The following is a 27,748-nucleotide window of genomic DNA, read 5'->3' as shown; positions in this document are numbered from 1 at the left end:
TCCTGAGGAGGCTGAGAAGTGCCCATAAAAGGAGGATGGGATTTCCACACTATGAAGTACCCCTGGCAAATCAACAGAACCCAAGAATCCAGAGTGATCTGAAGCCAAAACAGGAAGAGAAAGGCGAAGAGTAAGAGTAACGTGGCTGGGAAGAGAGTTATACAGCACCTGCTTTGTCTGGAAAGGAAAGCTTCAGAGTAACTGAAAACTGAGCAGCCTTAGCAGGAGGAGCCAGTTTGCCACTCTTCATACCTTTAGTAGAAGGGCAGGGATTGCCTACAAACAAAAGCAGTCTTAGTAGGGTAGCTTCTCTGAAATTTAGGCACAGGAGAAAAAACATGTTTAAGCTCCTGTAAGGCATTACCCTTATCCTGAAGGGAATTGACCAAACCAGCATCAGCTTCCCCAAACAAAAGTTTAGGATCCAGAGGAGTATCAATCAACTTGGCTTTAATTTCAGATAGTGGTTGAAGGCTAAGCCAGCAATACCTCCACATCATTTAGCCAGAAACTGCAGCCTTAAAACAGGCATCTGCTGCATCACAACTACATTTAACAGAATGATGAATGACTTGAGAGGAACTCCCTAGCAAGGAAAAAATAGTTTTACCCTCAAAGTCTGGAAAATCAGAAATAAGATGAGAGGTCTGAGAAAGAAGAGTTAACACATACCTAGACATATGGGTCTAATAATTAATAACCCTAAAAGCTAGGATAGCTAAAGTGCAAACCTTATTACCCAACCTTTCCATAGTTCTGCTAACCTTGCCGGAAGACAATAACTTGGGCAAAGGAAGCAACTGAGATGGCTTATCAGTGGCTACAGACATGACAGAGGTGTCAGCGGCAGGACATTTATATAGCAAAGAACAATCCTCGGGTACCCTATAAAACCTGTCCGGCTTCTTGGGAGTATGGGGTGGAGAATCAGGCGCATTAAGAGGCAATGGATAAAGCATCCAGCAAAGCAGCCAAAACAGGAGGAATGACAGCAGTGATTCCAACTGCAGGAACTCACAATACTGCTTATGCATAGAGACCTTAACACAATCCCACTTAAAATCCATCATCCTTAATTCCAGCCCCAAAGGAAGTTTCCTCAAAATGAACATCTTGACTAATAGGATTCCTCATCCTCCTGACCCATAGTCTAAGGGAGAAGGAATTTCAGTAGAATAAATCAAGGATTCATCATCTAAATCAGGACTCGTCCTCAGAAGAATCCTGTTCCCTAGGCCCTGTAGAGAGAGTGAAGGACCAAGGAGGAGCAGTAACTGAAACCCCCTGAGGGGCCTCGAGAGAAAGGGAAAAAAAATTTTAAAAAAAATCAGCCATGGTTCCCCTGAACATCCAAGAAGGATGCCTGCAAAGCCTCTTTGGACGTACTGCCAGCCAAACCCTCACTAGCCTCAAAACAGTCATGGCAGAGAAATCAGACAACACAGCTAGGTGAGCCTTTAGGTTTGTAATGACCTCAGGAGAAACACCTGCCAGAGGATAGACAGTGGACGATTCCAGTCATACCTTTTTCTCCTTCCCCAATGGCTGACCCTCTGGGTGGTAGATTCCTTCAATTGTATCTTTAGCAAGAAACTTAAGACGTTGATTCTTCCCTTTCCTTGCATCTTGAGAAAGTCTACTGTGAAAGGTTTTTGGAAAAAATGCCTGATAAACAGAAGTATGGTCATAAGAAGCTCCTAGACAAAAAAAAAAAAAAAAAGACAAGTATCGTGGCAGTTTTTACGGGGAATATATGTCTCCCACACTGGCATTTACCCTTCTTGGGTGACATTAACCCCAAGGAGCACAAAAAAGAAAAAAAAATCCTCAGTGGGGCACTTATCTGCAACTGCTATAGAAGTCAGCAAGCAGGTGTAGGTAGTCTCCAGAAAACGAAAATGCGTTCAACTGGCAGACAATGGACACAGGTAAACAGACCAATGGTAAAAAGAATATTCAGTCTGGCAGCAAAGTTGTTCTCATGTCTGTAGGACTGTACATCACTTTTATGCCATATGCTATGCAAGGAGCATTTGGGTGACATTCGGCACAGCTTTTAAAAGCAACAAATAGTCTTTGATATACTGGCCGGACATTCGAACTTCCATGGCAGGGAATCCCATCTGTTAGAATACTGCAGCAGTGAATGTAAGGACATCTGCAGTTTAGTACTTAACATTCACATACGAAATGCAGGCACCTTGTCTTGTATAATCTTTGCTTGTAGCTCATTTGTAATTATTTTTGAAAATGTGCTTTCCTCTGAGCAATTTGCTAATATTAGAGTTAAAGCCATTGTATTGTTTAAACATGATGAAAGCTAAGGGAGTCCTGGAAGTTAACATGATGGCATATATGTCCTTTGCCTGAATGAGTTTTCCTTGCTAAAATGTACAGAAGTGCTTTAGGCCTCCAGTTAGATTAATATCAGTGGCAGGTCAACAGCTGGAACTGAATTTGTCTAACATTAGGAAATGTTCTTTACCATTGCATGATGCCAGATGATTATTCATATAATAGCACCGGGGCTTCGCTAACATACTACTACTCACTACTGGAAGATAAAATGGACTGCCTGAAAATGTATGGGCATATATCTGATTAGACAGAGGAAAAAAGTAATTTCAGTATCAGATTTTTTTTTTTAAATTGAAACCCAGATTAATTTTTTTAGTTACAGTAATAAAATGTCAGTTTTGACAAACCTGCCTCCATCTGCAGAGAGCTCTAGCTGGGTTTTTATGGTGCATCACTGTATATCTGTTCCATTGCAGATTGCACCTTGAGTACATTTTAGGGACACTTGCAGGCAAGTAACTGATTAACATTTTGCCAGCAGGCTTGAAAGAGTCCAATAGCAATCAGTAGATGTATTTAACTACACCGCACCTAACATACAAACAGAACACTAATAAAAGGGTACAAATTATCCATTCTGTGCCTCAGTCCAATGTTACCTGTCCTTACAACTGTGGGAAAATCTGACATTTGTTCAACATAGCATTCTACACTCAATATGTTTAATGTCTGAAATAACTGGCAAAGACTTTTATAGAAAATTGGCTGCAGTAACATTTCAGATTTTTTTTAATCCTAGCAGCTAGCACACACTAGATTTAGTTGCCTGACCAGATGAAAACCCTGCATGCCTTGGATAAACGGTGATTAAGAGACTTTGCACAGCTCATCCCAGAAGCAGTTTCCAAACAAGTGCTTTTCATTTACATGCAATTATATCCGTGATTTACCAGTCCCACAACCCACATGCGGCACAGTTCAGATTATGACCCCATCTGCCTTTTTCTGATATTCATATCCTGGAAAACAAAACTAAATCATTGCAGAAAAACCCAGGTAATATTTTGTGTAATGCTACATATTGGCACATACATATCATAATGTGACTGATAAGTGACCTAAAGGTTTTATGATAAACTGTATGAATGCATGGTTGGATGGGAAATAGGAAATTCACCCCAGGGATCACTTCTGTAACTCTGCTAGACAGGGGCACAGGAAAATAATTTTCTTGGGTGGCGAAAGCCAGGGTACCTTTTTGGCTAGGCTTATATAGGCCCTAGGGCCAATAGCCTAGTACCTACCTATGAACTTATGTATAAATAAATGTTGCAATGAAGTATAAAGCATCATGATTTAATGTAAAGATTATGTGTGTCTTAATTTGCTCACAGCAGAAGGGATATATGCAGTAAGCATGTAGCCACAACACACCAAAATATTTCATGGAATATGCAATGTTAATCTGAGATATTTGGTGTGTGTAAATCTTTTTTGTTTTAATATCTGTGAAGTTTGAAAAGGGGCAGTAATTGTCCATTACCCCTACAAACTGAAGAACTCCAACATTATTCAGGGGTTTGGCAAAAGACTGTTCTATCCTCCTACTTGGCACCTGGGTATAAAGGATTAGTCCAGATAAAAATCACTTTAGCTAGCAGATCTAGGAGACTCTCTCATACCCTCCCTGTGGGAGGTATAAAGACACCTTGTTGAAATTTCCTGTAGTTTATTCAGTTAAGCAGGTATCACGAGAACTTACTCATCAGAACACTCGTCCATCTACCTGCTTAACTGAATAAACTACTAGAAACTTCAACAAGGTGTCTTTATTCCTCCCACAGGGGATGGTATGAGAGACACAGACTCCTAGATCTGCTAGCTAAAGTGGTTTTATCTGGACTAATCCATTATACTCTTTGTTGTCCCCGTCATCTGCAGGTGGGATACCAGACTTCACTTGAACCCTCTGGATTAACGTGTCAAAACAAATGGCATTGCAACATAAATGGGAAGGACATACCAGAGGGTCATCTTTTAGATGAAATGTCACAACTGAAGTCCCATCTACCTGACCCTTTGGGGGTTCTGAAGTAGGGAGAATTTTCTCACAGTTCTCATGCCATATGCCTACTTGGAACATTCAACAAAACCCAAAATAAATTGAGAGAAATAAGTTAGCAAAGTATAAATTAAGCCAAACTACTAAAGGTAGTAAGTTATACAACAGTAATATTAATCCACAAGAAAAGTTTAAGGGATATTCAACATTTTTAAGTCTGTGCAAAATTTTTAGGAAATTTATGTCCCGCTCTTGTGGTTTATAATATTAAACATATGCATTCCACAGCATGGCTTATATGAGAACCCAAAATTGATGCTTGATCTATACAACCAGAATGCCCAGTTTGTAAAAATGTCAGGAAATATAAACCTTTTGCCTCAATGAATACAACTGTAAGGACAGTACACTCATGGAAGAAGACACGCTGTGTAATTTTATTCTTGTGACCCATTTCACTGTTGGACTAGTATCAGCAAATGATGGGCAATGCAAATTTAAAAAGCTGCAGAGGATGCAGTATTGCTAGCAGACCTGAAACAGAACATTGCTGTGTGTTAACAGCTACACTAAAATGCTCCAGAGAATTCCTTTGCCAGAAAATGAATATGAACATGCTCTATATGATAAAGCAGATCTGCTCAAAGATGCTGACAATTCCACTGTCAGGAAATGAACACAGGCACTTGTTTAAGTAGCTGCCACAGCATCTGTGGCAGAATTCAATGGGTTACTAAACCTATAGTGCTGAATAACTGTATAAGCTTTTTTTTTTATCCTGCAAAAACTGAAAATCTCATTGCTGCAATACTAGGAGACTGAATATTAAAAAACACATTGATTAGGAGGCAGTCTAGAGTTTATACTTTTGGTATATATGCTGCTAAAGTGTTTCATCTTGCAACATGCCCTCTTCTCCTATTATACAACTCTGGAAATGTATGCTAAATTAATGCAGTTAATTCAGAAAACTGTACTGAATTAAACCTAGATTCCTTCTATAGGATATTAAACTCTATACAAAATATTTTCTTAGAGTACAAAAAAGCAAAAAATAAATCACTTTCATCTTCCACTTTGGTTATTTGGTGATTTTATTTTCCTCAGAATATATACTCTGACCATAGTCATTTACAAAGGAAATGATGTGATTGCTAAACGCATTTTTATTTCTAGAAATGTGAATACTTCATCTGGTGGGTAGATGGAACGTCTAAGCAGAAAAGTTAAAGTACCAGTTTATAATGCAGTGCAAACAATATACATGCTTAATATCATCCTGCATCCAATTTCTTCCATTTTAGTAGGCAATAATGGAGAAGCTTCTTTTTCAAATAAAACCGCATTAGTAACTGCCTTAATCAGAATCATTCTAATGAAGATATGAAAACTACGGATTGAAAAACATGCCAATTTTAAAAAGTTCCTGTACTATTCCATGCCTTCATTTGAAGTCCCCCACCATCACCAGTTTTGGGTTAGTACACTTGTACTGTGGGAAGTTACTCATTTTAAATTGAGCAATTCTCAAACAGTATTAATCTCCTGCTTTGAGAAAAAACAAAAACAGTTGCAACTCCATAGTCATTTAATGCTTCAGCGGTTGCTTCTTGGTTCACTTTTATTGGTTAATACTTCTGTATTACAGCATTTTGATTACTCTTCTTAAAAGGAACACCCCATCCTGTTAACACCCCTCCCCCCAAAATTAATCACCATCACTAGGAGCACTTGTGATTTACCTTTTTCACTACTATTCAGTTTAGAGGCTACTGGGGAAACCCAGTCTTATTTCGGCTTTTTCCCGGTTAGGGGTCGCCACAGTGCAAGTCCGGTCTGCTAATGATTGGTAGTGGATTTTTACGTACCGGGTTATCAGCCCTGATGCACAACCTTCAACGAAGGCACACCCCATTCACATATGCCTCCACACAGAAGATGCTCTAGCTGAGAATCGAACAGGACGTCTTGCTATGAGGCGACAACGCTACCGCAGCACCACCACCGCAGTCACTGGGGAAACCCAGTACTCCACAAGAAATACTAATCCTGTCAACATGTACTGCTATATTACTGTTAACTGATAGTAAAGTGATGCAAACTTCTCCCACTCTTGCATCTCCTAGTCAAGGTTCAGACATCAGCACTCGTTTTGAAGGAGTCTCGCATTCTCCTCCTTCGAAGGGAGAAATGTAGTCTATAAATAATCACTCTACTACTCCTCAGAGGTTTCCCAGTCAGCAATTTATGTACCATGTTTAGGGTACTGGTATCTCAGACTGGAATGCCACAGGGAACTTTAGACAGTTAAGACAAAGCTTTACTACATGTTCTCAAATGCAGCATGCAACACCAGCAAACAGTTAATTTCAGAAACCACCTTTAAAATAAACAAACTAAAACAAAGAGGCATGCTAGCACCTACAAATCTTTGTAGGGAAGACCAGTTGCTTACACTGCATAGTTAAATGTGTTAACAGTGCATTTAATCTTAGGTTCATAGGTTCATACTAGGCTATCTGCCCTAGGACATTTATAAGCCCAGAGTGCGTTTGGCTTTCTCCACCCATTTTAAATGAATTTTGCTATGCCCTTTTTCGAGGTTAGTATACTGTGCCTCTGTCTAACAGTGACACAGAAGTGATACCCAGGGTAAACCTACGATCTCCCATCCACTCAAGATTCCTCTTTAAGAGAGGAAATGAGGGACTCTGCCTAACCTGGACTGGGATTTTATTCCATAGTGAAGGGAGCCTTTGGGTTATGAATCTGTCCCTCCAGCATGTCCTATTTATTTCAGTGCTGAGGTTCAAGTCTCTCGAGTGCGTAGCTCGATGGGATTTGGATTTTCTGAGGTGCAGCATGTCCATTAATTCCAGGTTGGACATGGCTTTATAAGTCAGGCACAGATTGCCACTGAGTAGAGCTGGAGTTTCTTTAACCGGGCAGCATGTGGCATCTATTTCAGCCCTTTGATCCTCTTGGTGGGGTACTTTTGGGGTCTTTCAAGTTGCTGCAGGTGTCTGGTAAGGTACATCCCAAAAGGGGCATTGTACTCAATTATGGGCCTGATGAGGGATGAGTAAACAGGCACGATGACCTCCCCAATCTACATGTGAATCCCTTCATGATTAGGTGGGCTATATAAAATGTTTTTCTAACCACTTTGGCCACGTGATTGTCGAATGAGAGATTGCTATCAACTTGGGTCCCCCAAGTCCCTAATTACTTCTTCCGTACTTAATGGATTACCACCTATGTGGTAATTTGTGGGCACTTTGTTTTTGCCAAAGGGGATGACTATACACTTTTTGGCATTTGGCTTGAGGCCATGGCTCTGGCATCAGTTGTCTATTTCTATGAGGCCCTTTTGTAGGATGCTTGTGTTGGCTGGAGAGTCGATTATGGCGGTTAGTTTGCAGTAATCTGCGAACTTGGTCAGCCACAGTCCTTCCGTGTTGGCCTGTACCTCCGAGAAATATATACCGAACAAGAGAGGTCCCAGGACTGAGCGTTGTGGGACGCCACTTGTAACTGGTTTGGAGTCTGACATGGCTCCAGCAATTCTAACCATGTGGGTTCTGTCCTTGAGCCAGTTTGCAACCCATCTAGTGACATAGGGGTTTATATTTAAGCTGGTGAGCTTACCTATAATGCCTGAGTGGGATATTGTATCGAAGGCTTTTGCGAGGTCCAGGTAGGCTGTGTGGGCCACCTTCCCCGCGTCACTGGCCTTGGTGACTGTTTCAAAGAAATTGACCAGGTTTAAGAGGCAGGATCTGCCCTTAAAGCAGAACTGGATAGGATCCAGTGTCTGTAGGTCCCCAATATCTTTATTTACGAGGTCTATGATGATTCTTTCCATAGCTTTGCAGACCAAGCTAGTCAGGCTTATGGGGCGATAGTTTCCAGGATCCGTTGAGGCACCACCTTTGTGGAGAGGGACCACTGTAGCTGTACGCCACTCTTTGGGTACATATCCTGTAGTAAGGCTGAGATTTAACAGTAGTTTTATGTTTGGGTTTAGCTCTTCTTGGAGTTCATGTAGGACGCAGCCCGGGACACCGTCTGGTCCCATTGATGCTGTGTTTTTTTGCTTTGGAGAGGGCGGCTCTTACCTGAGCATATGAGATGTCAGGGGGGCAGCACTCTGCTGGGATAGATATTTGCCCTTTTGGTGGAGGGGGGGGGGGGTTTGCACTGAACCTGTCAGCTAGGATGTTGGCAATGTCTGTGGGTTCGGTGTATTTTTTGTCATTTTGGACCAATTCTGAGCATATCTGGGAATTCCAACCCAGGTTCCTAACATAACTAAAGAAAGCCTTGTAATTATCCTTAGTGTCCTGTGCAATTTTTCTCTCAAAGCTGGCCTTAGACGATTTTATGAGTGCCCGTAGTTTTTTGCTAATACTGATCTGAGATGCCTTCCCTTTTTGGGATTTTGCTCCATCATGTAGTAGCTTCCTCCTCCTATTGTATAGTTTGTTTATGGCTGGGGTCCACCAGACAGGACGCCTGCCTTTGGAGGATTGGGTCTTGGTTGTATTTGGGATTGCAAGATCCATGCATTCCTGAAGGTGTTCATAGAATGCATTTATAAAGGATTCTGCGGTCTGGGCCGTATTTTCCACAGGCCTGGGGGCTTTGAAGGATTCCACCTCGGTTTTGAGGAGTGTGAAATTTGCTTTAGAGAAGTTTTTCACTGTGGTTTTCTGGGCAGGGGGTGGGATCGGGATGTGAATTACCAGTGAGATTAGTTTATGGTCTGATCTTACCAGTGAGGGATACACTTCTGGTCTGGAGCATAGAGCCCCCATGTTGGTGATGATCACGTCCAGTATGTTTTCTCCTCTTGTGGGAGTGGTAACAAGTTGTTCCATAGCATTTGAGTTTATAAATTCTAGGAACCTTTGGGCTGGGGTGTTGGAGCTAGAGTAATGCTCCCAGTCTATGTTTGGGAAGTTGAAGTCGCCCAATATAATGGTGTTTGGAGAGACCTTCATATTTTCCAGTGTTGGCAGGAAGGCCGAGTGGGGTTCCTGGGTTTGGGAGAGTGGTCTGCAGCAGGCTATAAACTGCAAGGCAGTTTTACCCACTGTTAGTTGCACATGGAGAGTCTCTGATGCTTCGTGCTGTGCCACCAACCTTGAGGTGTGGGTATCTGATAAATATTGATACTCCCCCTCCTTTTGTGGTTCAGTCCAAGTTTTGGGGCCGAAAAAGAATGGTATGAGGTATAACCTAGTAGTGCTGGGGTGCTCTCGGGAGCCTTGAACCAGGTTTCTGTTACTGCACAGATATTTATGTTCGCCATGCTAAGGAGAGTTTCGAGTGCGTGCACCTTGAGGTTTAGACTTCTGGCGTTGAGTAGCATTACTCAGTTTCTTATCCCTTGTGATACCTATGGAGGTGGATTTGTCTTTTAAGCCTTGCCTAAAAGAGGCACTATGGGGGTGGCAAGAGCCTTTGCCAATATCTGAAAGCCCAGGGGTGACAGGTGCAAGCCATCCCTAGCGAAGCATCGTGGCTTGTAGAGCATGTCATCCCAGGCTGACTGGCATTGGATCCCCTTTGAATGACACCAATACTTAAGCCAATTGTTGAAATTGATCATCTTGTTTTCATATTGTGGCATCATTCTTGGTGAGGGTAAGATGCTACTCAAGGTCAGGATCATACCGGCCTGGGCTACATGCTCAGAGAGCTCCTCTATGTCTCTTTTCATGTAGTTCAGGGAGGTACGTCTCAGGTCATTCACACCAGCATGTACAATGAGTCATATTTGTACTTGCCTTGGAGTGACCCGAGTGCTTGTGTTATGTGGCGGATCCTAGCGCCCGACAGACAGATCACCGTGACCTTCTCCTTGTTCAGTCTGGTGAGCGGGATGTCAGTGTGCCTGACGATAGAGTCACCTATTACAAGTGTATCAGGTGTGTTGTTTAGCCTTAAGGGCTGTGACTGTTTGGCACACTGGCTTTGTGAGCTATGTGTTGCACGTGTTTTGTTTTGGGGTAGCGGTTGCTTGAGTGCCTGCTTTGGAGGTCTCTGCTGCTTAGGCAGATTTAGAGCCTCCGAGTATGTGTTTGTGCGTTTGTGTGTTTGGTTTGCTGTCGTGCTAGGTCTATGCGAGACTGGAATTGTAGTGAGTGTGGTTTCCTTCTCCTCCTGACTGGTTACGCCAGTACTGAGTTGAGAGAGCTTAGCCTCCAGTTTGGCTATATGGTTGCATCTCTCACATGTGTTGGAATTTGTTGGGAGGAGGAGAGGGTTGTCTGTGTACATAAGGCAGTTGTAACATTGCCTCAAGATCCCCAGATTCACCAGCTGGACCAGAGAAGAGATTGACAACTGACCTTTGGACATGCTAGAATAGTATTGGGAATTCCTTTATAATTGAAAAAAAGGGCCAATGGGGAACAAGGAACTCAAGAGGAGTTTGTGAGGGTGTAGTGCTTTTAATTTTTTTAGTGCTGACTTATACAATTAAACAGGTTCTCAATGAAAAGAGAACTTGATTTAAGTTCATTGAAAAGGTGCATTGCTTTATGTAGATTTTTGTGCTGCAGCACATGAAATCAAGTATCAGTTTCAGAAATAAGCATAAAAAGGAGAAGCAAGCAAAAAAAAAACAAACCAAAAATAAAACACAGATGAATCTGTCAGCAACATACCATAGCTCTATATACAAAGGTGGCAGATTAATTCTTCTATGTAGGCAGGTATAGGTTCATAGGTTCATAGGTTAGTACTAGGCTAACTGCCCTTGCAAGCCATTTTAAGCCTAGCCAATTATCCCCTGTGAGATTCAAACTCTGTACCTTGTGTTTGTAAGGCAAACACCTCAACCATTAGGCCACCCTCCCAACCCTATATACAAACTATAGCCAGGCTGTTCTACACAAAAGAAAAATATAGCAAGGCATCTTCAATCTGCTAGTTGCACTCCACAAGGAGAAAAGAAAACCACACTCTAATAGTACTGCCTAAAGAAAGTACAGTTGTGTACACTTACCATAAATGTAGTTGTTGAGAGTATTCACTGATGCAGTCATCACATTTGGGTTATCCCTGCCAGGGTAGCCCTCGGCCGGCCAGAATACTAGAGGCTTAGTATCTCTGCATTGGTTGCTGTCGCTTCAGGACTGATGTCAGGTTGTCAGGGGTATAAAGTAAGGCAGCTCACGCCATTACATCAGTTTTTCTTGCCCTAACCTGTCAGAAGCCCCCAAGTAGGAGCTCGGTTCTGATGGAAGAACCCCACCAGTAGAAAGTAAATACCAGTATGTCCCTTGAAAGGAAAGAAAATAAAATAAAAGGAAAAAGGGGGATGGAGGGAGGGAAACCAGGACTGCAACAGTGAATACACTAACATATACATTTATGGCAAGTGTACACAACTGTACTATGCTCTTCGAGATTCACTGTTGCAGTCATCACATTTGGGTTGATTCCCAAAGCTGAGAAAATGGGTGGAGGCAGTCAATGCAACTAGAGGCTGGCTAGGATGCCCTGCAAGACTGCAGAGGCAAATCCTGCTCTGGATTTGGAGAAGAGAGGCAGGTGGTAATGTTTGGTAAGTGTGAACAGGTGGCGGCCTCCAGGATGTCCCTGGTGGGGACTCCTGAGGAAAGCTGCAGAGGTCGAGGCTGCTCTGGGGAAGTTTGTCCTGACCCCCTTGGGGGGAGGCTTTTCATGTTGTTTGTAGCAGAAATGGATGCAGTGTGCTATCCATTTGGAAATGGTTTGTTTGGAGATGGCTTTGGCCTTCCGCCCCTGTAGCAAAGCTAACCAGTAATTGATCAGACTTTCTGAAGGATTTAGTCCTGTCTAGACAGAATCTGAGCTGTCTATGCACATCTGGAGAGAGAGTGCAGGATCCTTTCCCCCTTATTCTGGGGATTAGAAAAAAAGGTGGGCAAATGAATGGATTGGTTGAGAGCCAAATTGGACACCACCTTGGGCATGAAGGATGGGTTAGTCCTGAGGGATACCCTGCAGCATGGAAGATGAAGGGTTCCACAGCCATGAGTGCTTTCAGCTCGGAGACTCTTCTGGTTGAAGTGATGGCCAGAAGGAAAGCAGTCTTCCAGGAGAGAAATTTTAGCTCTGCAGAAGAAGCTGGTTCGAAGGGGGGCAGGATGAGCTTTTCCAATACAAAGTTAAGGTCCCAAGCTAGGGTTGGTGCTCTTCTGGGTGGCCTCAAATTGCTAGCCCCTCTTAAGAACTGTTTGATTAAGGGGTGTGAGAAAAGGGGCTGCTCAGTGAGAAAAATGAGCAGCGATAGCAGAGGCATGAATTTTAATAGGGGAAAAAGAGACCACTGTGTAGTAGGTCAGCTAAGTAATTCAGGAGGACAGGGAGGGCGGTGTCATATTGGGTCCCTTAGCCCGAATCCAGGTGCAGAACCTTTTCCATTTGTCAGCATAAGACTAGTGCTAGGGCGTCTGGCCTCACGTATAACATCTAGAACCAGTTTACTGCGGTTGGCCGATTGATCAGGGGCTAGGGAATAAGCAAAGCTGCCAAATTGAGCGTCTGCAATTGGGGATGCATAAATTCCCCTTCCCTCTGGGTCAGGAAGTTTGGAACCCGAGGAGGATACCATGGTGGCAGTGGGGATAGATTGCTCAGCAAGGGGTACCAGTGCTGGTGAGGCTAGTCTGGAGCTATAAAAATTGTCCTTGTTTTTTTCTCTCCTTTATTTTGAGCAGTACCCTGGGGATGAGAAGTAGTGGAGGAAAACCACAGACCGATAGACTGACCCAGGGAAAAGACAGGGCATCCAATTTTCAAGCCATGCAGTGATGCTCCATGGTGGAGAATTTGTTAAGCTGATGGTTGGTGTGGGAGGCAAAGAGGTCAGCTTTCAGGGTGCCCCATTCCAGAGTTATTAGGATGAAGTTTCTTCTGTTGAGCTGCCACTCATGTGGGTCCAGAAGATCTCTGATTAATTGGTCTGCCAGAGAGTTGAGAAAACCTAGTAGGAATTGTGCTAACAGGTGGAGTTGCATTGCAGAGCTGTGTGCCAAAGGGTCATGGTCAGCCTGCTTAGAGGGTAGGAGAGAGTCCCTCCCTGCTTGTTGACATACCACATTACAGTGGTGTTGTCTGTTTTGATCAGTAGAGCCCCTTGGGAGAGAAGGGGCCTGAAAGCTATCAAGGCATGCTGGACAGCGATCTCTTTTTGGTTGATGTGCAGAGGGATTTGCTGTGGGCTCCATTGGCCCTGTATGCACCTGCCATTCAGGTGTGCATCCCAGGTATAGTCTGATGCATCTGTGGTGAGGGTCTGGGTGACGGGGGATGGTGAGAAAGGTAGTCCCTTGTTGTGGGAGCATGCTGTTGCCCACCACAGAAAATCTTTTCTGAGGCAAGGAATTATAGGTATAAGTCTCCATGTCTCGAGAGTGTTGACATCAAAGGCTTTTTAGGTACTACTGAAGTTTCCTCATATGCAGTCTAGCATATGGAATGAGTAGTATGCAAGATGCCAAGAACCCCAGAGCTTGCAGAATCTTCCTTGCAGATAGCTGGGGTCTGGTGGCTAGTTGAGAGAAGTAGGCTGTCATGAAATTTTGCTCTGCTGGTGTAAGGAATGCTATCTGGGATGCTGTGTCCAGGCTTGCTCCCAGGAATATAATCCTTTGGGTGGGAACCTGTTTGGATTTCTTTTTGTTGATTGTAAAGTCCCTACTAACCTCCCTAGGGAACACAAAGGCCAGGTGCTTGAGCAGCTTTTCCTGGCTGTTTGCCTGAATTAGGCAGCCATCTAAGTAAGGGTAAATCTAGACATTCCTTTGTCTGCAAAAGGCAATGGCCAGAGCCAGACATTTTGTGAAAACTCTGGGAGCAGTAGATAAGCCAATGGGAAGTGCAGAGAACTTAGTGCCGAGATCCTGCCCTGAAACTGAGATTTCCTGCATAATTCCCTTATAGGAATATGGAGGTAGGCCTCTGTTAGATCTAGGGTGGCTAGCCAAGCATCCTTGGAGAGTATGGGTAAGCAGCTGCTGGAGGGTGAGCATTTTGAATTTTGGGATCACCACGTAGATGTTTAGAATGGATAGATTAAGAATGGGGCGCCAGGTGCCCTCTTTTCTAGGTACCAGAAAAAGTCTGGAGTAGAAACCTTGGCCTCGCTGTTTTGCAGGAATGTACTCTACTGCCCTCATAGAGATCAGGGAAAGGACTTGCTTTTGCGCCTCTACCCACTGGTTTGGAGGTAAATCTAGGAACCCTTTTGAGTAGGAAGGGTATGGAAGGAAAATTTGTATCCCTGGGACACTATGTTGAGAACCCAGCGGTCGTTGGTAATGGTGGCCTAGGTGCTTGCATTAAAGGAGAGTTTTCCTCCTAGGGGTAAGTGAAGGTGGGCAGAGGGAGGGGGAGGGGAGTCATTGTGAGTTCTTACCATAAGGGGGTGGCTTAGCACTCCCTGGTTTTGAAGTGGAGGTAGTCCACCGCTTGGATCTCTGCATTCCCTGTGGCTGCTATCTGGGGGTTCTGATTCCCCAGGGTCTGGACTGGACTGGCTTAGTGGGAGCAGGAAAGGACCAGTGCTTGGTGGGACAATACCTGCTGGACCTGTAAGAAAGCCTTAACTGTCTGCATAGATTTTGCTTTTTCTTCCATCTTTGTTTAAGATCTCTTCTGCCTTAGTGCCAAATAAGTTGCCTTTGTGCAAGGGGGCATCCAACAATTTGGATGTGACATGGTCTGGCAAGGGCTGATCCTTAAGCCATCCATGCCTTCTAAGGACAGATCTAGTGCCCTGCAAGAAGCTTCTAGGGCATCAAAACCACAGTGCAAGATGTGTTTAGTTACTTGACTTGCAGAATGCATTAACTCTTGTAACACTTCAGATTCTGCACAAGCAGGAAAGGAAGATATTCTATGTTTGATGAGTTCCATGGTATGTTGCTGAAATTTTAGCATATTGAACTGGCAATTTAATGCCCTGATAGCAAGAGTAGCTGAGATGTATACTTCTTTACCCCATCTGTCTAGTGCTTGGGAATCCCTATCTGAGGGGGTGGGATTCTTAGAGGTTGCTTTAATCCCTTTAGGCCCTTGAGAAATTACTTCAGGGTCAGCAGTAGGATTTTTAAAAATGAATTTGAGAGTCAGGGACTCTGTCTTGCACCCAGAAAACCAGATGGGTACTATAGAGGGTGTCAGGAGTCCAGCTGGATTCCAGGAAAACATCCTCCATAACATCCAGGACTGGGGGAATGGCCAAGGGTTTGTGCTGTGGAAGATCTAAGAATTCCCAGAGTCTCTTTTTAGACTGAGGGTAATCCTGTCTCTCCCATTAGAAATGCACCCTTAAGGTATGAAGGGTTTCCCCAAAGAAAAAATCCTCTGGAGGAAGAGGATGAAGGGATGGAATCTTCTGCATCAGAATCCTCAAATAGAAAGGGGTTGCATGTCTTCATATTCAGATGCATCAGAGTCATCTGACTCTTGTTCAGACAAAACTACATGGGACAGATCTTTTTTCCTTTTGGAGGGGGTAGCTTGGCATCCCCGATCAGCATGATAAGGTCTTCATCATTTTAAGCATTTGAGACTGAGACAAGGAAGCAGGTGCCTGATATTGGGTCATCTGTTTCTTGGGTGTGGGTTCATACCCTGGGCCTAAGAAACTCTGTAGTTTTCGAAAGAACGGTACTCGCAAAAGAAGACGTTTGTCTCGAGATTCGGCAGTGCGAAGGACTTCCTCCAGACTCATCCAAGGTAGAGAGTACCGCAGGATCCTTAGTCGAAGAGTTTTGTGGCATACCAAACTCCGAAAGGGTCTTGGTAGCTGCCTGCAAATCCACAAAAGCGGGCATCAGGGGCTGCAAAAGCACCTCACTGAGGAATGGAGAACTGACTACTAGCTTAATGGAAGCATAGTGGGTAGGTTTTGGCCTGTGCAGTCTGTCTTTATATTTACGTTTTTTTCGGAAGATCTGCTGTCGGATGGCTTACCAAAGCCATAATGGAGTTAGAGGACTGAAAGTGAAAATATCTAGCTACAACAAGGGCCAGATGATGGATAGTTCTGGTGTTGAACAAAGCACTCAAGTGACAGCGGGGGACATTGTGGTCTGAGGCCAAACAAGTGACGCAGTAAGAATGAAAGTCTCGGTGTGGTATTTGTTTTCCAGGCGAGACAATTGTTAACTTTTTCCTGACATCGGTTAGTGCAAGAAAAAAGGATCCCCAACGGGTTACTTGGCATTAGAAGACTTCAGTGTCAAATTGGTAGACTAAACTTAGGTAGCAGCCGACTGGCACTCATGCAAACTGCTTCTGCTTCGGGCTCCTCAACAAGGATTGATGTAATGACATCAGCTGCCTTACTTTATACTACTGATTACCTGACATCAGTCCTGAAACAACAGATGCAGAAATACTAAGCCTCTGGTATTCGGGCCGGCCGAGGGCTACCCTGGCAGGGATAACCCAAATGTGATGACTCCAACAGTGAAACATGAAGAAAATCACAACATTCCATTAAGCCAATGCTGACCAGACTCTTACTTTCCAGTGTTGACAGGTCATATCACTTTCTTCAGCTAGGTTCAGTTTCCCAAACTATTATTCATTTTTTCAACTACACACTTGGATTTGCACAAGTTTACAATCAGCAAATAAATGCACTTTCTGTTGGTCCTTAAACTCCGAGAATATCTTAATCCTACATTATCAGCTGGTTCCACCCCACTGAGCCTTAGTTGCATCCCTGTACGATGTCACATGGGCACCCCGTGCTATTTCTGTAATGTACTCTAGCAATGTCACAGGGGCATTCCCTCAGGTATCACTGATGGCCTAGCCTTAAACCTTTCAAATACTGCTCCTGTAAAGCCATTAAACATGTGCAACGCATGCCCAATAAAAATATTTCTATGCCTGTTTTATAAAGCTTGAATCTAGTTTTCTACTCAGGTTATCAGATTTCTAGGAAAGGTATTTACTGTGATATAGGCTTCCTTTTATTCATGCCAATTGTTTGAAAGGGTCTGTATATTTTAGAAAATTACCTTGTCTACCTAAAATAAGAACACGAGTAATATATGCCCTCTCTGTGTGACATTACTACAAAATATCGGAAGATTAAGCCTATCGGGTATTTGGGTTCTAGAGCCATAACTGGACTGCAAAGAATCCTTTAACTGAAGACTTGCAATGCAAAGGCAGATTCATTCTACCTGCAGCCTTACCTTTCCATACATTTTCCTTTTCCAATTTGTTTTGCACCTCCTAGATGCTATAAATATAGCCTTCCCCTCCCCCATCTTCCCAACACGCTGAAAAAAGGAGAGAAAAAAAGGTGTTGGAAAGAAAATGTAGGGTTCCTTCTCCTTTAACCTTTTTTGCAGGCTGAGGGCAAGCCCCTGCAACCTCCCCCTGATATCGGGGAGGTATACCCCCCACACCACTGCACTTTAACTCAGAGATGGACATACCTCTGAGAAATAGGAATGTTCTAAGAAATGGTAAGTCTGGACTTCTAGATTTTTGGCCAGTCTCCACATTACGGGACTTAATTGTGCGGGTTTTGACCAAGCAGTCTTACTAATTCTTTGGCTGTGATCTCGGAGTACAAATAAGTATGACTCGAGCGCAAACACACTGCTCATATATGAGGAGAATGCCAAAAGAAGCAGCCAAACTTGCAAGAAATAAAAGCTTGAGCAAATATGAAAGTAAATAACCAAAAAAAAAAAAAAATTGACCACCACAACTGCAATTCAATGCAACTTAATGAACCAATGTACGGTTCTTCAAAAAGGACTTTGGGATTAATGATGGCGTCTCACCTAAGCCCCTGTCTGCCTGCAGAGTCGCTATCCATTTCAACTCATTTTCAAATTTCATCCTCTATACTATCTTATCCCTGTCGATCTTGCAAAGCACGTTCATACATCAAGAAAACATTTTTTGTACACTCTACAATGGGTGTTGGGTACCATACTAATTTCTATGCAGATTGTAGGAGTCACAATTTCGTTTATATAGCTACTAGTCAGAAATGTCCTTGCTTTTATGTTGGAATGATGAGATGTAGACTTTAGGACAGGATACTTGCTTGAGCATTTAAGTGACAGGAGGAGGAATGTTAGTACTTATGCCTTGAATAAACATATAAAGCAGTTATAACAGGGCATTCTTTTGAGTTTATGGTGTTACGTTTAGTTTGTGAAAACAGAGGAGGTAGTATGGTTAAGTTGTCAAGGTTGCCATGGTGATGCTTATTGTTTTTGCTAATTGATAATTAGTTTAAGTATTTAAGCAAGAGGTTCTCCCGTTCGATTTTCGGCTGGAGTGCAGGGAGTGCCATCTGTGTAGAGTCTGCATGTCCTCCCCGTGGTTGGGTGGGGGTTCAAAATACATGTGTAAATGGGCGTGCCTTCATTGAAGGTTGGACATCGAGCTGGCACCTCAGCGTTCGTGAAAATTTACTGCCAATCATTAGCGGACCGAAGTTCCGCTGTGGCGACCCCTAACCGGGAAAAGCTGAAAGACAAAACATTTAAAGATGGTTGTTTTTAGAACGTTCATCTGAAGAAGTGTGTTATACATGAAAGTGCTTACCATTGTTTTATTAAATGCTTGAATTGCAGTCCTGGTGGTCAGTTTATTCTTTTATTGGTTATTTATGCTTTATTTTGGAGTGGACTGACTGGTTATTGTAGTGCGTACTCCCCAAATAATCAAATGTGAAAGTAACATGGCATCAAGTATTCTGGGGGGCATTTTAAAGGTATTGTGCATTGCGTGACAGTTAATGTGTCCCAGCAAATCTAAAAGCTCATTTTTCCCACTTAATCCATTTTATTCCTAGCTTTTACTTTTGCCACTGAAATCAAACTTATAAAAATTTAAAGGATTAGGTTTCTATTGTTTCAGAAGTCAGTAATAACTTCACTACACATATCTTTGACATGCATCACTGGGAATACCAGTTTGCTTTTTTTTTTTACATATAGATTTGCATTTTTTAAAACGTCATTCACCCTTAGTGTTTTACAAATCAGGGCTAGGTCTTTACCTCACAGATGCAAAGTACAGGGTTTGATTCAAACGTCTGGTTATTAGCTCGGCTTGTAATAGTCTGCAGTCTGAGCCTAGTATTTGCATATTAACCTATAAACTGCAAAATACAGTACTACTAGTAGATAAAGAATACTCTATCACTAACTACACCAAACACATGACCTTCATTTGCTGCCTTTCCTTTAACAGGTCAAATTCCTAGGTGGTGAACTGGAAACAGTTTCAATGTTCCAGTAGTTCATACTAATGTGCGACTGTCAATACATACCAGAGTACAAGTGCACTCATGATAATCAGCTGACTCCGTCTTTGCATATTAAACTCTCTTGGTTTACTTTATACATCACATTTATATTCCCTGTACATTATTAAATCGCAGTTTGGCTTGACCATTTATACTAACGTAAAGCCTAGCCATCCCATTTGGCTTCTATCAGCATGCACCTTACCATTCCACATTCCTTGCCTTCGGCTTAATGTTGCATCTCAAAGCCAGAACTTGCATCTAAAATTAGATATGGAAGAATCCCTGCACCAAATGAGTCTGCATTATACATACAGATATACTTAAGTAGAAGAATATCTCCCATTATTATTAATCCCTTTCCCTTCACAAAAGGAAAATTCTACCCAACATCTGCAGCTTCATCTCTGCAGTGCCTTAAGTATAATCAGTCATCAACACCCCTACATTTACAGTTGTGTGGATTTTTTATGTGATCAAGCATCCGTTGATATTATACAATCATTTTATGTATATATTTTCTTGTGCAAATTACTCGAGCTGCTTGATGGGTTTAGTACAATTTGTTTTTCAGTAAGCTGTTTATACTGCTCACTAGTTATGTATCACATGCAGTGTTGTTTGTTTCTTCATGTTGCATGCCACTTTATATTATATACACTTTGGTTTTCTTTACTCACTGTAAAAAAAAAAGGAGCTTTTCTGTCCAAGTCCTACTCTGAAAATGGGATCTGTCCATTGAATCTAATGGGTCAAAGAAAGATGGACCATATAAAACCTGAAAACACTGCATGCTTGAAACACTGCATTTGTATTCTATAACAACGCCAAAGAGGTAGTGTATATATGCATTGTAAAATTAATACATGAAAAACGCACTTGCCGCATCTTTGTTAAATTAAGTGGTGTGTGTGTATTGCAGGTACACCGCTACAATTGTTTGGTGCACAACATTTTGTATGGAGAAGCCCAAATCTCTTTTTTGGTCTGAAAGGGAGGTTCACTAGGACAAAAGTTGAGAAACAGATGTTAAATACTTTTAAATGTTAGAAGGATTCAGTCTTCATATTTTACGGCTCAGGGTCTTTGCACATGGTCATCTCTGAAGATGAATTTTTCCCCGTTTATTCCAGTACCTCCCCCTTACAAAAGATGAAATGTACCTTTGCACAAATGTCCTCCATTTCCGGTTTCTTGCATTCTCACACATCCAAAAAATGCACCTTTCCCAACAGTTACAAGTGTAGGATGGGTTGGTTAAACACCAAATTATCCAATCGGATCTATTGCTGTAAGCGTATACTTTTGTTTCAACTAAGGAAATTCATTCTTCATTAACTTTTAAAGAGAGTCCCCTGGCTACTTCACTTGGGTAGCAAATTTATAAAACATATCTGTGCTCTCGGCAGCCCCAAAAGATCTGAATCTAGAAGTGGTGTCCAGTTCATTGTGCCTAGCAAAGGTGTTCCATGAGGACCAAGTTGCTACTACACAGAACACCTTTGCATAGGCCTTAAGGAAAAAGCTCCGAGGTTGCAACATCTCCAGCTGAAATGACAGACATGCCTAGCAGATAATTTCCAGCTGATGGAGATGCAACTAAAAAGCCAGTGAACCAAACATACTTTAGTACCCTTTCACCTTAGCTTCTGTGAAACTGTAACAAGAAGCAAATCAGTTTCTAAAGGTTTTGGTCCTGTCCACAGATCAGGTTTGGAGTGGAATGATTGAACACAAGAGTCAAATACAAAGGCAGCCTCAGGAGTTTCCTCCCAAACCCCTCAAGTGAGCGACACAAAATAGGGCTATTAAAATCACTTTGACCCTGTGAAAGCCTTCTATATAAATTTCATATTCAAAGAAAGAGGACAGGCAAGTCCCCATTAACCAGTTTTAGACTAGGACTACTGTACTGCTATTGAACGTGGAGGAATCAGTGAGAAAAATGTCCAAACATTTAATGTTAGTTGAACAGCAAACCGGTCACAGAGCAAGAAAACCCACTTCATGAACATCTTGGCAGTAGTTTTTGACTGACTGAACACTCGCTGGTCATCAATTAACAGTCAGGCCATAAATGCACTGCCATGCAGATTTCTCAGGGTGCCAATCAAAAAATGGTGGGTGGAGACTGTTACGATTGGGGAGAGATGGGTGAAGGCTGCCAGCCTAGTCAAATAGAATTTGATATCTAATTCTGGCATTTGTAAATAAATGTAAAATACAGGCATGTTTCTTGTGTGTAAAGAAAACACTGTAAAATGCGAACTTCAAGATTGTTACAACATTGCCCCTTTGCTGTAAAGAAAAACTAAGTCGAGCCTTTCAAATTTGTCTTTTGAAATTGAAATGATTTTATAACATTCTTTGATCTTTAAAGTTGGTTCCGGTCAGGCTGGCTGAAGACATTCGCTCTATTGTGTTAACTAAGGACTAACTGCTAGAGTGTATATGTGAAATGCCATTTTAGTACTGTATTCTTCTGTGCAGGTGTTAGCTTGCTAAATAATGCAGTTTCTATTAGACTGGGAACTCCAGGTTAAGTGTCAAAGAAATGGTGTAATGGAAACTCAGAATGATGCAATCTGGGGAGGACCCAGAGACATGTTTGTTAATGATGTTTTATAAACTGTCTCAGGACCAAAAAAGCATTTTGATCTTGGATATCCAACTTACCAGCACTCTACCTAATCTCACATGTAAGTTTCTAGCACTGTGATTTCTTGTGGGAATAGTTAAAACTAGTAAAGATGAATTAGGTCTGATTTCAAAGAAAAAAACCTGTCTTACTGTATTATTTTAAGTTTGTGTGATTTCTGAACTCTTAGATATCTGTATGGTGTAGTAGTTTTGCCTTGAGTTTTACTTTATTATTAAATGTTTTTAAAACCTTCTACCTGTGACTGCTTTTTGTAGAGATAAGCTCTAGAATACATTGCATATTTACAGAGGTTATTGTAATAGGCCACTCTAAAGTAAGCCTTGACTGTTAGACATACTACCATTGGATAATAATATTGCACATTAATAATTGGACACCCTTTTAAGGGCCTTTTAGTAGCGGATATTAACTGGGAGGTGGCAGTAATTGCTACCATATATAGTCTGGGTAAAGGGGCACAGCCAGAGAATCTGTACCAGGCTTTCCCAGGAGAGTCTGTGAAGTTGTATAAATACTTATCTCAAAGTGTGTTTGTGTTGTCAGCTACTTGGCAGGGACATGAAGCACTGGTTGGACAGAGGGCACTGGAGGGTCTAGCTTGCCCTATTAGGCTGAGACATGGACCCTTATAGCTGTGCTAGTGGGGAGTCATATTGAGGACCTGGTGAGCAAGGGAGCAGCCAGCCCCAGACTGACTGATCTCTGTGTGCACTTAAGGGAAATTGTACTTTACTGTGTGTATTAGTTATCCTTTTCTATGAGATGACCTCCCTGGTGTTAGTGGTGAGGATTGAGGCTCCTTGATTGCTGGGCCAGGGCAAGGTAGTCACAAGTGTTTGGCAGTGGTGGGATCTACTTCACATACTAACTGGCTTGTAGTGGTATGAGTAGAGAGAATTCCTGTAACTTATGTACAGTGATCTCTAAAAGTGTTTTGTACTCAAACAGCCATGCAGTGTATACTCAAGTTCAGATCACAATCGTTTTATTTCTTCTGTTAGCGTAGTGTTAGTCAGGGTGAGCAGGCAGCATGTCAGCAGAAGAGAATGGAAAACTGACAAGGAGCCAGCTGGCGGAGATGTGCCAGGCCAGGGGACTGGTGCATGAAAACTGGATTAAAGCAGACCTGATTGCAGCCTTGGTTACAGATGAATCAGAAAACAGCAGCCTGGTGGACAATCAGTTTGACAGTGGAGATGCAATATCCCCAGAGAATAGACAGCTCAACCTTTCTGCAGTGGACTTTAAAATCCAGCTGGAGCTAAAAAGACTGGAGTTGGAGGCCAGGCATATGGAACTGGAAGCAGCTGAGAGAATGAAGAGCCTAGAAGCTGAAGAACAAGAACGGCAGAGAAAGCATGATAGGGAAATGCTGACTCTTCGCCAGAGTCATGGAGGTAATGAGGAAGGGAGTAACTGGACCCCAGAAGCACAAAAGGTCAGTACATTTCTTCCACAGCTTAAAGAGGGGGATAATTTTGATAGCTTCATTCATACTTTTGAGCGGGTATGTAAACAGTACGAAGATGACCAAGGGCTCTGGGTATGGTTCCTGACCCCCTTTACTCCATGTTAAAGCTGTAACTTCTTTAGCAAAAATGTATGACACTGACTGTTTTGATTATACTGCTGTAAAAAGACATTTATTAGAATGTTTTAAGCTAACACCTAAAATGTATAGGAAAAAGTTGTGAGCATAGACACAAGGCAGTATGCGAGTATGTTGAACTGTGCACTTATTTTCATAGCTGGGTGAGTGGATGTCAGGTCACCACTTTTGAAGGGCTGGCAGACCTTTTGGTAAGGGAACAAGCCCTTAGCACTTTGCCTGAGGACATGAGGATCTGGTTAGCTGATAAACAGTGTGCTACTTCAGAGGAGTTGGGGAAGAAGGGAGACCTATACCTGGCCAGCAAGGCAGCCCTGCACAGGAAAGGGACCCCCCCAGTACTGCTCATGGGTCCTAAGGAACCCATGGTGGGTAGCACAGACTGCCCCAACAGAATCCGCCAGTAGCAGGCGAAGCCACTAGTCCAGGTACACATCCAGGACCTTGGGTGAAATGTTTTGAATGCAACCAGTGGGGCCATGGGGCATACAGATGTTCACGGAGGCAAGATGGGGAAACAAAGATGAGGGAGCCAGTACGTGTAAAAGACAATGCCAATAGTGGGTTGTCTTGAGACAACTGGGGTATGGAACCATCATCCTGCAGATGTCCAGAGAGGGAAGGATTTGGATGAGGGAGTACTATGTACTTAAGCAGTTACATGCAGTGAGGCTAGGAAACAAACATGTGGGTCGGGGTAGCCTGGGGGAGACCCAGACAGACTGCATACTTGCAGCCAGAACTGCTGAGGAGGTTACTTCAGGGAGTGAGCTATGCTGTAGCAGCGAGACTGAATGTGAGCCACAGCTGCTTGTGGGTACTGATGTTCCCTTGGACAGGGTAACTGCAAAGGTAGAGGTGAGTAGTAGTACCCAGGCTGACAGTGCGGCAACACTGTCAGAGAATGCCAGACTTCCTGTGGAAGGGGAGCTGGGAAGGGTTACAAGGATGGACTTGAGACAGGCTCAGCTCTCAGACCCTACATTGCAAGGCCTGAGGCAGGTAGCTAGGGAGGCACCTGATTCTCAAGGGAAGGGGGAATCTGTATACTGGAACAAAGGGCTACTGTACAGAGAGTGGACCCCTGAGGGAGGGCTAGAAGGTGATGGTATACAGCAGTTGGTAGTGCCTAGAGCTTACCATCTGGCGCTTCTAGCCATAGCCCATGATATTCCCTTTGCAGGTCATATGGGCATAAAACTTACAAAGAGGCATATTATGCAAAACTTCTTTTGGCCTGGAATTTCCAGAGATGTAACAGGGTACTGCAGGACCTGTGAGCAGTGCCAAAAGGTAGACAAGGTGAGAGCTCCTTTAATGCCTTTGCCTGTGATTGAGGGGCCATTTCAGAGGGTAGCTATGGATATTGTGGGTCCTCTGAGTACCCCAATTTCCACAGGGAAAAAGTATATCCTAGTGATTGTACATTATGCTACACGATATCCTGAGGCAGTGGCCATGTCCTCCACTGAGGCAGAGAAGGTGGCAAATGCTTTGCTAGAGATTTTCAGCAGGGTAGGTTTCCCAAAGGAAATACTGTGACACAGGTGCCAATTTTATGTCAGACCTGCTGGCTTGTCTGTGGAAGTCCTGTGGGGTGAAGCACATGAAGACCACCCTCTACCATCCCCAGACTAATGGTCTTGTCGACAGGTTAAACTCTACAATCAAGTCCATGCTACGGGCATTTGCAGATCAGTTTAAGAGGGAGTGGGACAAATATTTGCCCAGTTTGCTTACAGAGAGGTTCCCCAGGAATCCACAGGTTTTGTACCCTTTGAGTTGCTGTATGGGCATAGGGTGAGGAGACCTCTAGATTTAATTTGAGGGGAGTGGGAAGGTGAGTGCGAGTCTCACAAGGAGTCTGTTGTGGCATATGTCCTGAACCTCAAGACAAGGCTCAGGGAACTCATGAGCCTGACCCAGGAGAACCTGGCAGAAGCCCAACAGGAAAAAAGGTGTGGTATGACAGGAATTAGAGTATGCTGTAGGGCAGCAGGTGATGGTTCTCATTCCTGTCAGACACAACAAGTTGCAGGCAGCTTGAGAGGGACCCTACAACATGGCAAGTGATGTTAACTACATGGCAGAAGTGCTAGGCAGATGGCAGGGGCACAAACTGTACCATGTTAACATGATGAAACCTTACCATGATAGGGAGGCCCTTATGCTGAGCATTTGCAGTGGATTGCAGGAGAAGTTAGAGATCTGGGGACTGATGATCTCAGTGAGGCTTGGGCTGACACCTCGATGGAAGGGGTAGCAATGTCCCAGCAGCTATCTCCTACCCAGGTTTGAGAACTCTGAGCAGTGTTGCAGAAGTCTGGGGGCATGTTCACCTGGAAACCAGGGAGCACCCACCTGGTGCAGCACCAGGTAGATACAGGACAGAAAAGGCCCATCAGGCAGGCCCCTTATAGGGTGCCTGAGACAGTCGGACTCTGAGGGAGGAGGTACAGGAGATTATGGAACTAGGGGTGATTCAAGAGTGCAACAGTCCCTGGGCCTCACCAGTGGTACTGGTGCCAAAGAAGGATGGCAGCACCAGGTTGTGTGTGGATTACAGGAGATTAAACAGTCACAGAGTCAGATGCTTACCCCATACCTAGGACAGATGAAGCCCTAGAACAGCTAGGTGGCGCTAAGTATCTTACCATTGATCTTAACAAGGGTTACTGGCAGATGCCCTCGACTCCCAGTGCTAGAGAGAAGTCAGCCTTTGTGACTCCTTTTGGCTTTTATGAGTTCACAAAGATGCCCTTTGGGATGAAGAATGCCCCAGCAACTTTCCAGAGGCTGGCAAACATATCTAGCAGGAGAGTATGCCCTTGCTTACATGGATGATATTGCAATCTACAGCCATTCCTGGAAAGAGCACCTTCAGCATGTCAGGGAGGTGCTGGGCAGACTACAGAGGGCAGGGTTGACCATTAAGCTGATCAAAAGTCAGGTGGGTATGGCAGAGGTCTCCTACCTAGGACAGAGTGGGGAGTGGTAAGAGAAGGCCAGAACCAGCCAAAGTGGAAGCTATTCAGGCATGGCCTGCACCCATTACCAAAAAGCAGGTGAGGGCATTCTTTTTTGACAGCAGGGTACTATAGAAGGTTCGTTCCTAGTTATAGTACCATAGCTGTTCCCCTCACAGACCTGACCAGGAAGAACAGGCCAGATAAGGTAGTGTGGACCCCAGCATGTGAGCAGGAATTTCAGAAGCTTAAGGAAGTTTTGGGATGACCCCGTGTTAGCCAATCCAGACTATAGCAAAGAATTTGTTGTGCAGGTGTATGCTTCAAACTTTGGGGTGGGGGCTGTACTTAGCCAGAATTCTTCAGAGGGAGAAAAGCACCCAGTGATTTATCTCAGTCGTAGGCTCCAACCCAGGGGAGAATGCTATGCAGCGGTAGAAAAGAAAGCCATAGTGTGGGCACTACAAAAACTTCAGCCTTATCTGTATGGAAGAAATTTCACTGTGATGACAGATCACAACCCTCTAACATGCTTAAACAGAGCCAGTCAGCAAAACGCCAAGTTGCTAAGATGGAGTCTGGGGTTGCAAGCATATATGTCAGTGCAGCACTGCAGTGGGAGTAGCAATGCCAATGCAGATGGGCTCTCAAGACAGGGAATGGGGTGAGGTACACCCAAGATAGACCAGACACTCCCAAGCGATGTTTCTCAAGGGGAACTAGAAAATCTTGCTAGAGTTCCCTGGGGGGGGGGGGGGGGGGGAGAGAGATGTGATGATTGGGGAGAAATGTGTGAAGGCTGCCAGCATAGTCAAATAGAATTTGGTATGCAAGACTACTCCTCCCAAGAAGCTTA

The sequence above is a fragment of the Protopterus annectens genome, chromosome 6.part0 (genome assembly GCF_019279795.1).
Source record: "Protopterus annectens isolate FY-2018-M chromosome 6.part0, PAN1.0, whole genome shotgun sequence".
Taxonomy (NCBI): domain Eukaryota; kingdom Metazoa; phylum Chordata; order Ceratodontiformes; family Protopteridae; genus Protopterus; species Protopterus annectens.
Note: the sequence above shows the minus strand (reverse complement) of the source record.